This window comes from Aquarana catesbeiana, linkage group LG13 (genome assembly GCF_042186555.1).
Source record: "Aquarana catesbeiana isolate 2022-GZ linkage group LG13, ASM4218655v1, whole genome shotgun sequence".
Lineage (NCBI taxonomy): Eukaryota > Metazoa > Chordata > Amphibia > Anura > Ranidae > Aquarana > Aquarana catesbeiana.
This window is the reverse complement of record NC_133336.1, coordinates 125,025,304-125,033,305: the sequence shown is the minus strand read 5'-3', so window position 1 is coordinate 125,033,305 and position 8,002 is coordinate 125,025,304.

Sequence of the window (8,002 nt, the reverse complement as noted above, 5' to 3'; positions counted from 1 at the left end):
TGCAAAATAAAAAAATTAAATCCCCACTGATTCCCAAACCCTTAAAAGGATTCCAAATCTTCACTAGCTATAGCTCTGGCTTTGCCTTGTAGGGATCTAAGCCTTATCCATATGAGCCTGAACTTTGTCACTACTATCCCCAATCCAGGTATAACAATCTTTACTTATGAATTCCCAGAAACCCCCCTTGGACTGTGGGAACTTCCTTGTAGCTTCAACAGTTACATGAAAACATCCCATCCTCAATGGATGAGAAATTGTTCAAGTGTTTCATAAGCTCAAGCCCCCACCGTGTACAAGCAATTCCCTTTCAGCTGTCCCTGCCATTCTTACCTTCTCTTGCGCCATCAGATCCTCATGATCGGCCGCGACATAAGATGCTGGGACAAGTTTCACCAGCACACATGAACCTCTTGCCTTAGGGGAATTACCTTATAAGCTGTAGATCCGCATTAATACCAAACTACAGTTGAAGCACACTTGTGGGCTACCTAGTTATTCTGATACCAAAGCTGGCAAGAACCAGAGCTATTGTTAAAATTATAACTAATTTTACACTCTAGAAATGTTTTGTTAAGTTCTATTTACAAGTGTCTGTTTGGATTTTACTAGTTTGACAAAACTCCTCACACCAATATGAACATCCTATATATCATGTACAGCTGTCATCGCTGGGGCACTAGTAGACCCACCATGTGTCCTGTTCTCTTTCTTAGCTAGTTGGGATGCTTTTCATCGTTACCCTTGCTAAAATTTATTAAACAAAAAAATATAAATAAACGAAGATACTCCTCTATTCTTTGTGGTTGAGCCGCTTCTTGCGGTGGCTGGCATGGTCTCATCCCTCAAGCTTATTTACAATGACCCAGTCACCTGGTTGGAAAAAATATAAACTGGTTATTGTGTCAGGGTCCAGGAGGGACTCGTGAACCCTGTGGTGGACCTTTTGAAGTTCATGTTACAGTGATCACACCTACCCCATCAGCTGAGAATGTAGGTGACAGCTAATGAGGAAAGTATAACTCTGTTTTTGGTTGACCTCCAAACCTTCATATGACAATAACCCAGACATCGGGACTGTGGTCACTGCATAACCTGTGCGTGGCTTACCATCTAGGGTGTAATACCTGGAACCATTGACAAAAAGGTTCTTAGCATCTGGGATGGGAGCCTACTTCACCAGACTGCTGCTTGCTGATTCAAATTCTATCAAAGAAAGACAGTCTTGGCACAAACTTGGTTACAATTAGAGCGGTTAGTATTATTGGTTTGAAAATTTGTCATTCTCACCACTCTCATCCCCCCTTTTCTTCCTCCTCATTACAAACTGCAGGGTTTAGAAGGGTGCAGAAAAAAAAAAACTGTGAAACAGCCTATGACACTTTTACCTTCTTATACACCTGCTTTCTATGTACATAAACTCCTTGGACCTGAAAAGATACTTATAAACATAGGTTATTGCTCTATCCTTCAAAGAATGGTAAACAATACAACATTCGTGTACATTGTTAAATTGTCATTGACATTCCTCAAAACCGATAATAACTAAACCCTCTGTAACTCTTCACGTTCTTACTAAAATACAACATACGCGACACATAAGAGGGCTGTCGCGGTACGTTCAAACATCTTGTTATCACATACAAACATGAGACAAACATTTAAATACAAATGTGGGGGAGATATTTCATAGTTCCCAAAAATGAAAATGAAAAAATAAAAACGACCAGATGGAATGCTGCCTTCACTCTTTTAGCGATAGAAAAAGAATACAATTTGAAAAGCACGAGAGCATCTCGAAATCTTTGCATGGACCAGCCACACAAAGTTCAAAAACAGGCCTGTATATTTTTAATCACACAAACGTGTCGCGCTACATCAACTCCAGAGGGATACCCAAAATAGTATCCTTGGACCACCTATGTCAATCTTTCTGGGGTTTAATGGCCTTTTCCCCAAAACTAGACTCCATGTTCTGTGCATCCGCTTGACTGTGGGAAGCCTTGCATTGCTTCCCTTGCACGGACTGCCATTGCCCATGGCGATTCGAATCGACTTATCGTCTTACCCCTGCATCCAGGGAAACCCTTGCACCCATTTCGGGGAGCACTGCCCGGTGCCTTCTTACACGGTGGATTGAAGGACTACAACCACTATTAGTTCCCCAACTAGAAACCCTAAAACGAGACATCAACTCTATGGCTTGTTGTCCCAACACTTTTGCCACAGAACTACAGAGTACCACTCTTTTCCTTGTCAAAAGAAGTTTATTGAGTATACAATGTTATAAAGATACATAAAGTAAGTTTACAAGGATCTATAAAGTAAGCTCATTGTTTTACAGTAGGGTTTATATAGGTAAATATCATGAAATTTCAAATATTAAACATTGGGTTCACGTAAGCCTAAATTAAAGATATATATCATTTCCTTAGTTACTTTTGTAGGTATTTAAATGATTTATACCTACTATACATATTGTTTACAAGTAGAGTGTATATAGGTCAAATAAATTCTGATAATGAGCTTTAATCGTAAGGTGGAGAAAAGGAAAGAGAAAGAAGAAAATGGGTTGAAAGGTAGAGGTATGGTCCACAAGGTTGTCCCGCTCGTCAGTTTATTATTCTTTTTAGTTCTCTTTGAAGCCTTAGAATGGGTGTCTCTGTAAGTCATTTAATCTGTTACCATGGCAACAGGACAGAGTCATTGAAGTTTGACAGGAACTGTTGTTTCATCCAAGGATGCCAAAGTTTTTCAAATTTTGGAATTTGATTTTGATCGATGGCTACCATCTTAGCATGGGACATTGTATTATTCATTCTGTGAATTGTTTCTGCTAGTACCAATGTAGGAGATTTCCATGCCTTGGCCACTGTTTGTTTTGCAGCCGTTATTAGTTGGATCATAAGTTTGAATTGAGAGAGTGTTAACCATTCCGGTTTTAGATTAAGTAAAGTTAAATATGGATCTGGTTGTATTATTTTTTAAAATATTTTAGATGCAATCACGAAGACTTCCTTCCAGAAGGTTTGGATTACTGGGCACGTCCACCATATGTGTAAATATGTGCCTATTTCTGGGCATCCTCGAAAACAAAGAGCTGAGGTATTAGGTGAATATTTTGCCACTCTAGCGGGTACAAGGTACCAGCGAGTTAGGACTTTATAATTTGTCTCCAGTGCTAAGATGTTGGGTGAAGATGACTTAGATGTGAGCCATATGTTAGACCAGTCTGTGTCTTCTAAAGTTCGTCCCAGGTCCTCCTCCCACCTCTGAACGTAAGAGGGTCTATTAAGATTTGCTACTCCATATAATTGATTATAAAGTGATGAAATTGTACCTTTAGCAAATGGATCTTTTGTACAGATTGATTCAAAAATGGATAATTGGGATAATGGTATATCCCCCTTTAGGAATGGTGTATAGAAATTTTTGATTTGGAGATATCTGAATATCTCAGAGTTTGGTAGATCATATTTTTCTCTAAGCGATGGGAATGAAAGGAATGATTTAGATGCTATGAAGTCATTTAGTGTCTGAATGCCTGATGTTGTCCAAGCTTTAAAAGAATTTGGGTAGATCCATGCCGGATAAAAGGCCGGATTTCTGATAAAAGAAAGGAGAGGATTGTGTGGAGATTGTAACTGATATTTGGTTTTTAGTTTATCCCAGAGAGATAAGAAGTGTTTAGTTATGGGATTATGAATTTTAAAGCGGTCTTTAGGATCAAGCCATAATAAATTTGATATTAATAGAGGGTCATTTTCTGAAGCCTCTATAAATACCCATAATGGGATTTCCTGTTTTGCATGGTATTTGGACAGACTGGCCAAATGTGCTGCTCTGTAGTAGTTAGTAAAATTAGGGTATCCCAGGCCTCCTTTATTTTTGGGAAGATGTAGTGTGTGTATAGGTATACGTGGTTTAGAAGAGCCCCATATAAACGAAGTTGCTCTTTTTCGGACTATTCTCAAAAAATAGGAAGGAATTGGAATAGGGAGGACTCTGAATAGATAAAGCAATTTGGGTAGAATAGTCATTTTGATTGCATTAATCTTCCCTATCCAGGATAAAGGAAGTTGCGACCATTGTTTTATTAGATTTGTGATCTGTCTTAATACAGGAGGATAATTGGTTGAGAATAAGTCAGAATGAGATGCTGTTAAATGAATTCCAAGATATGGGATTGATTTTTCTGCCCATGTGAATGGGAGTGCAGCCCTAGCCGGGATCAATTCCATGTTTGTGAGTGAAATATTAAGCACTAGGCATTTCTTAGGATTAATCATAAGGCCGGATAGGGCTGCAAATCCATCAAGAGCTGGTATTAAGTTAGGACCAGAGACCTGTGGTGATGATAGAAAAAGTAATATATTGTCTGCAAATATACATAATTTGTGTGTAATACCTCCTACTTCAATGCCAGTTATAGTTTGGTTTGTTCTGATGTATTGGGCCATGGGTTCGAGTATAAGGGCAAATAATAAGGGAGATAATGGGCAACCCTGTCGGGTACCTCTTTCGATATTAAAGGCTTCAGATTTGTATCCAGCATATTTTATATAGGCTTTGGGTTTATTATATAATGCTTTGATCCATGTTAAAAAGTGGGGTCCAAAACCCCATTTTTGTAACGAATATTGCATATATTGCCAGGATACTGTGTCAAATGCCCTCTTAATATCGAGAGATAGAAAACATAAAGGGATTTTCCGTTTTTTAGCAATATGTGCCAATAACACTGCCCTGCGTATATTATCGCCTGCCTGTCTATTTGGCATGAAGCCTACTTGATCTCTATGTATTAATTTTCCTATAATGCTATTGAGGCGTTTTGCTATTATTTTTGCTAATAATTTAATATCGAGGTTTAACAGAGAGATAGGCCGATAATTCACACAGGAAGTATCATCAGAAAGGGGTTTTGGGATCATACAAACAATTGCCATTAGTGTTTCTTGCAGAAAAGAATGTCCATCTAGAAGTTTGTTAAAAGTTTCAGTGAGAATGGGAGAGAGTATTTCTGAGAATGTTTTATAGTATAAAGCCGAGTAGCCGTCTGGGGCTGGTCTTTTGTTAAGTTTTAGGTCTTTTATGGCGTTAGCAACTTCATCTATAGTTATAGGCTCATCCAAACTGCTTTTTTGATTCTGAGATAACTCAGGTAAGGTTATTTTTGAGAAGAAGGATTCAGCCTCTGTAGGATTAAATTCATTGTTTGTCTTGTATAAAGTTGCGAGATGTGAGTGAAATTTATGGACTATTTTAACTGGATTACAAGTGTAAACATTTTTTGATCATTTCAAACGTATTGGTTTGAAAGATTTGTTAGTTGAATTTAATGCCCGAGCCAAATATGTACCTGGTTTGTTTGTATTCATGTAGAAATTGTGTTTGGAGCGTTTGAGGGATTTATCAACTGACTCAGTGAGAAATAGATCGTATTCCAATCTAGATTTTTCCAGATGAGATTTTGTACTCTGAGATGGATTATCTTGAAATGATATGTAGGCTGCATTAAAATTGAGTTCTAGTTTTTTTGCTAGATTTTTGCGTTCCCGTTTAAATAGTGCCATTTGTCTTTGTATTGTACCACGCAAGACAGGCTTATGAGCTTCCCACAGTGTTATTGGGGAAATGTCTGTTGTATTATTAATTGATATGTATTCCTTTAAAGCTTGTTCAATGGCCATCTGATGTAGTGGGTGTTTGAGCATTATGTCCGGTAAGTACCACGTTGGGTCATACGCTTTTGGTATGGCTGAGGCTATAGTAGTGTATACTGCATTATGGTCAGACCACGGAATCGGAATTATATCTGATGCAATAATTTCTGGTATCATTCCTATTGTTAGAAAAATATGATCTATTCTGGTGAAGGTTTGATGAGGGTGCGAGAAATAAGTGAATTTCTTTTTCATTGGGTTACTTTCTCTCCATGAATCTACCAGATTGTATTTGGAAAGAAGTTGAGAAAAAGGTAATCTAGAGGTTATTTTGGATGGTGTAAAAGGTGATTTATCTAGAAATGGGAGGAGGACCTGGTTTGAATCCCCACACATTATCACTGTTCCTATTTTGTGTGTATTAATCACTTGTAATATATGTGAGAGGAATGGTGTAGGTTGTTTGTTAGGAGCGTAGTAGGAAATCACCGTGATTGCTGTATCCATTATATAACCCATGAGTATCAGGTATCTACCTTCTGGGTCTTTAATTTCTGATGATAAGGTGAATGGTGTGGATCGGTGAAATGCAATTAGAGTTCCCCTTTGCTTGGTACAGGCAGAAGCCGTGTAAATTTGTTGATAAAAAGGAGAAATATATTTTGGAGTAGAATCTTTGGTGAAGTGTGTTTCTTGGAGGCATACTATGTGAGCCTTCTTGTTATGGAAAGTACGGAAGGCTTTGGTCCTTTTTTGAGGGACATTTATTCCCTGAACATTCAGGGAAAGTATATTCAGTGGTGCCATGGCAATAGATCAAATAGTTTTGACTTACTTTTTGTTATGCAGAGCTGACTGCGCAGATCAACCTGTGTGGACTGAAGAGATGAATAGATAGAAAAGAAACCAGTGAATTCTGGAGTAAAGAGTAAACAAAAAACATATGAGATTAGATGATACATTGTATAAACTATTTTTTGCAAGTAATCACAATTTACCCGTGAAAGAGAATAAATATCTCTCTCAGGGGAATAAGTGCCTTCGTCACACTCCCACATAATATGGTTGGGAGAATGAGGAGGGCTAATGGGGGTACACGGATCTTCCGCTTACAGGAGAGAAGTGCTATGTCAAAAGACATCAAAATGATGTTTCATTAATTGGAGTGCAGAATATAGTTTTTGTTGAAATTATTTATTCCAGGGTGGTTGTATATGGTTAGTCTTGCCCTAGGCTAAATAATTCAGTTAGAAAGGTACTGTTAACTTTGGTATTGATGAAGATAGTTTGAATTATTTTGGGATTTTAACCCTTTTAGAGTAAACAATTACATATTTTATTCATATGTAACTGTTTAGATATGTTAACTCATAAAATTGAGGTTGTATTGCTTCAGATTAGAATAAACAAAAACATAATTCTAGGAACTAGTTAGGTAATAATATATTTGTTTTAAGAAAAGAAAGAAAAAGCTTCCATTACTTCTGGATTATTGAATATATTTGTCCTAAAAAGTAATAAATCTATTGTTATTACCTGATAATATATAACTGAACAAGAATTTCCTTATTTCACTTATATATTCTAAGGCTATATGAATCAGAAGTAATAAGAAATATAACTGGAATGTAACATGATACCACACAGTGTGTGACTATCAGAATGCAGTTACATTCAGTTATAAATATAGGTTTTTTATAGAGAACCATCTCTTAGTATAATAAATGAAGAGATATCAGGAATTAGGATGTCAGTCCATTAAATCTTCTTGGTCCATGGATGATGTGGCATAACGGCCTCTTTTGTGAGAATGATGATTCCCATTTTGTTCTGGAATTTTCTGGGTGCTGCCTGAAGGTGAAGATGATGCCATTCTTCTGCGTGTGGGAGTGTTGCTGCTTGTGGGTTCTGTCAGATTTAATTTTAAAAGGGTTTGTTGTAGTTCATCTGCTGATCTGCTTCTGTAAATTGTACCTTGGTAGTTAAATCTGACTGAAAAGGGGAAGCCCCATTGATACATAATGTTGTGGCGTTGCAGTTCCATTAGTTGGGGTTTCATGGATCGTCTTTTAGTAATAGTAAGTTGGGATAGGTCAGCAAAAATTTGATAATTGTGTCCTTGAAAATTAAGTTCCTTTTTTTCTCTTGCAGCAATTAGTATTTGTTCTTTCGTTCTGTAATAATGAAATTTTGTGATTATATCACGTGGGGGTCCATCTTTCTTTTTGGCTGTGAGGGCTCTGTGTACTCTGTCCAGTTCTAAATGTTCAATAGGGATATCTGGCTTTAGTTCTTGTAATAGAGCAGTAATAGTAGATTGCAGGTCTGTCACAGTT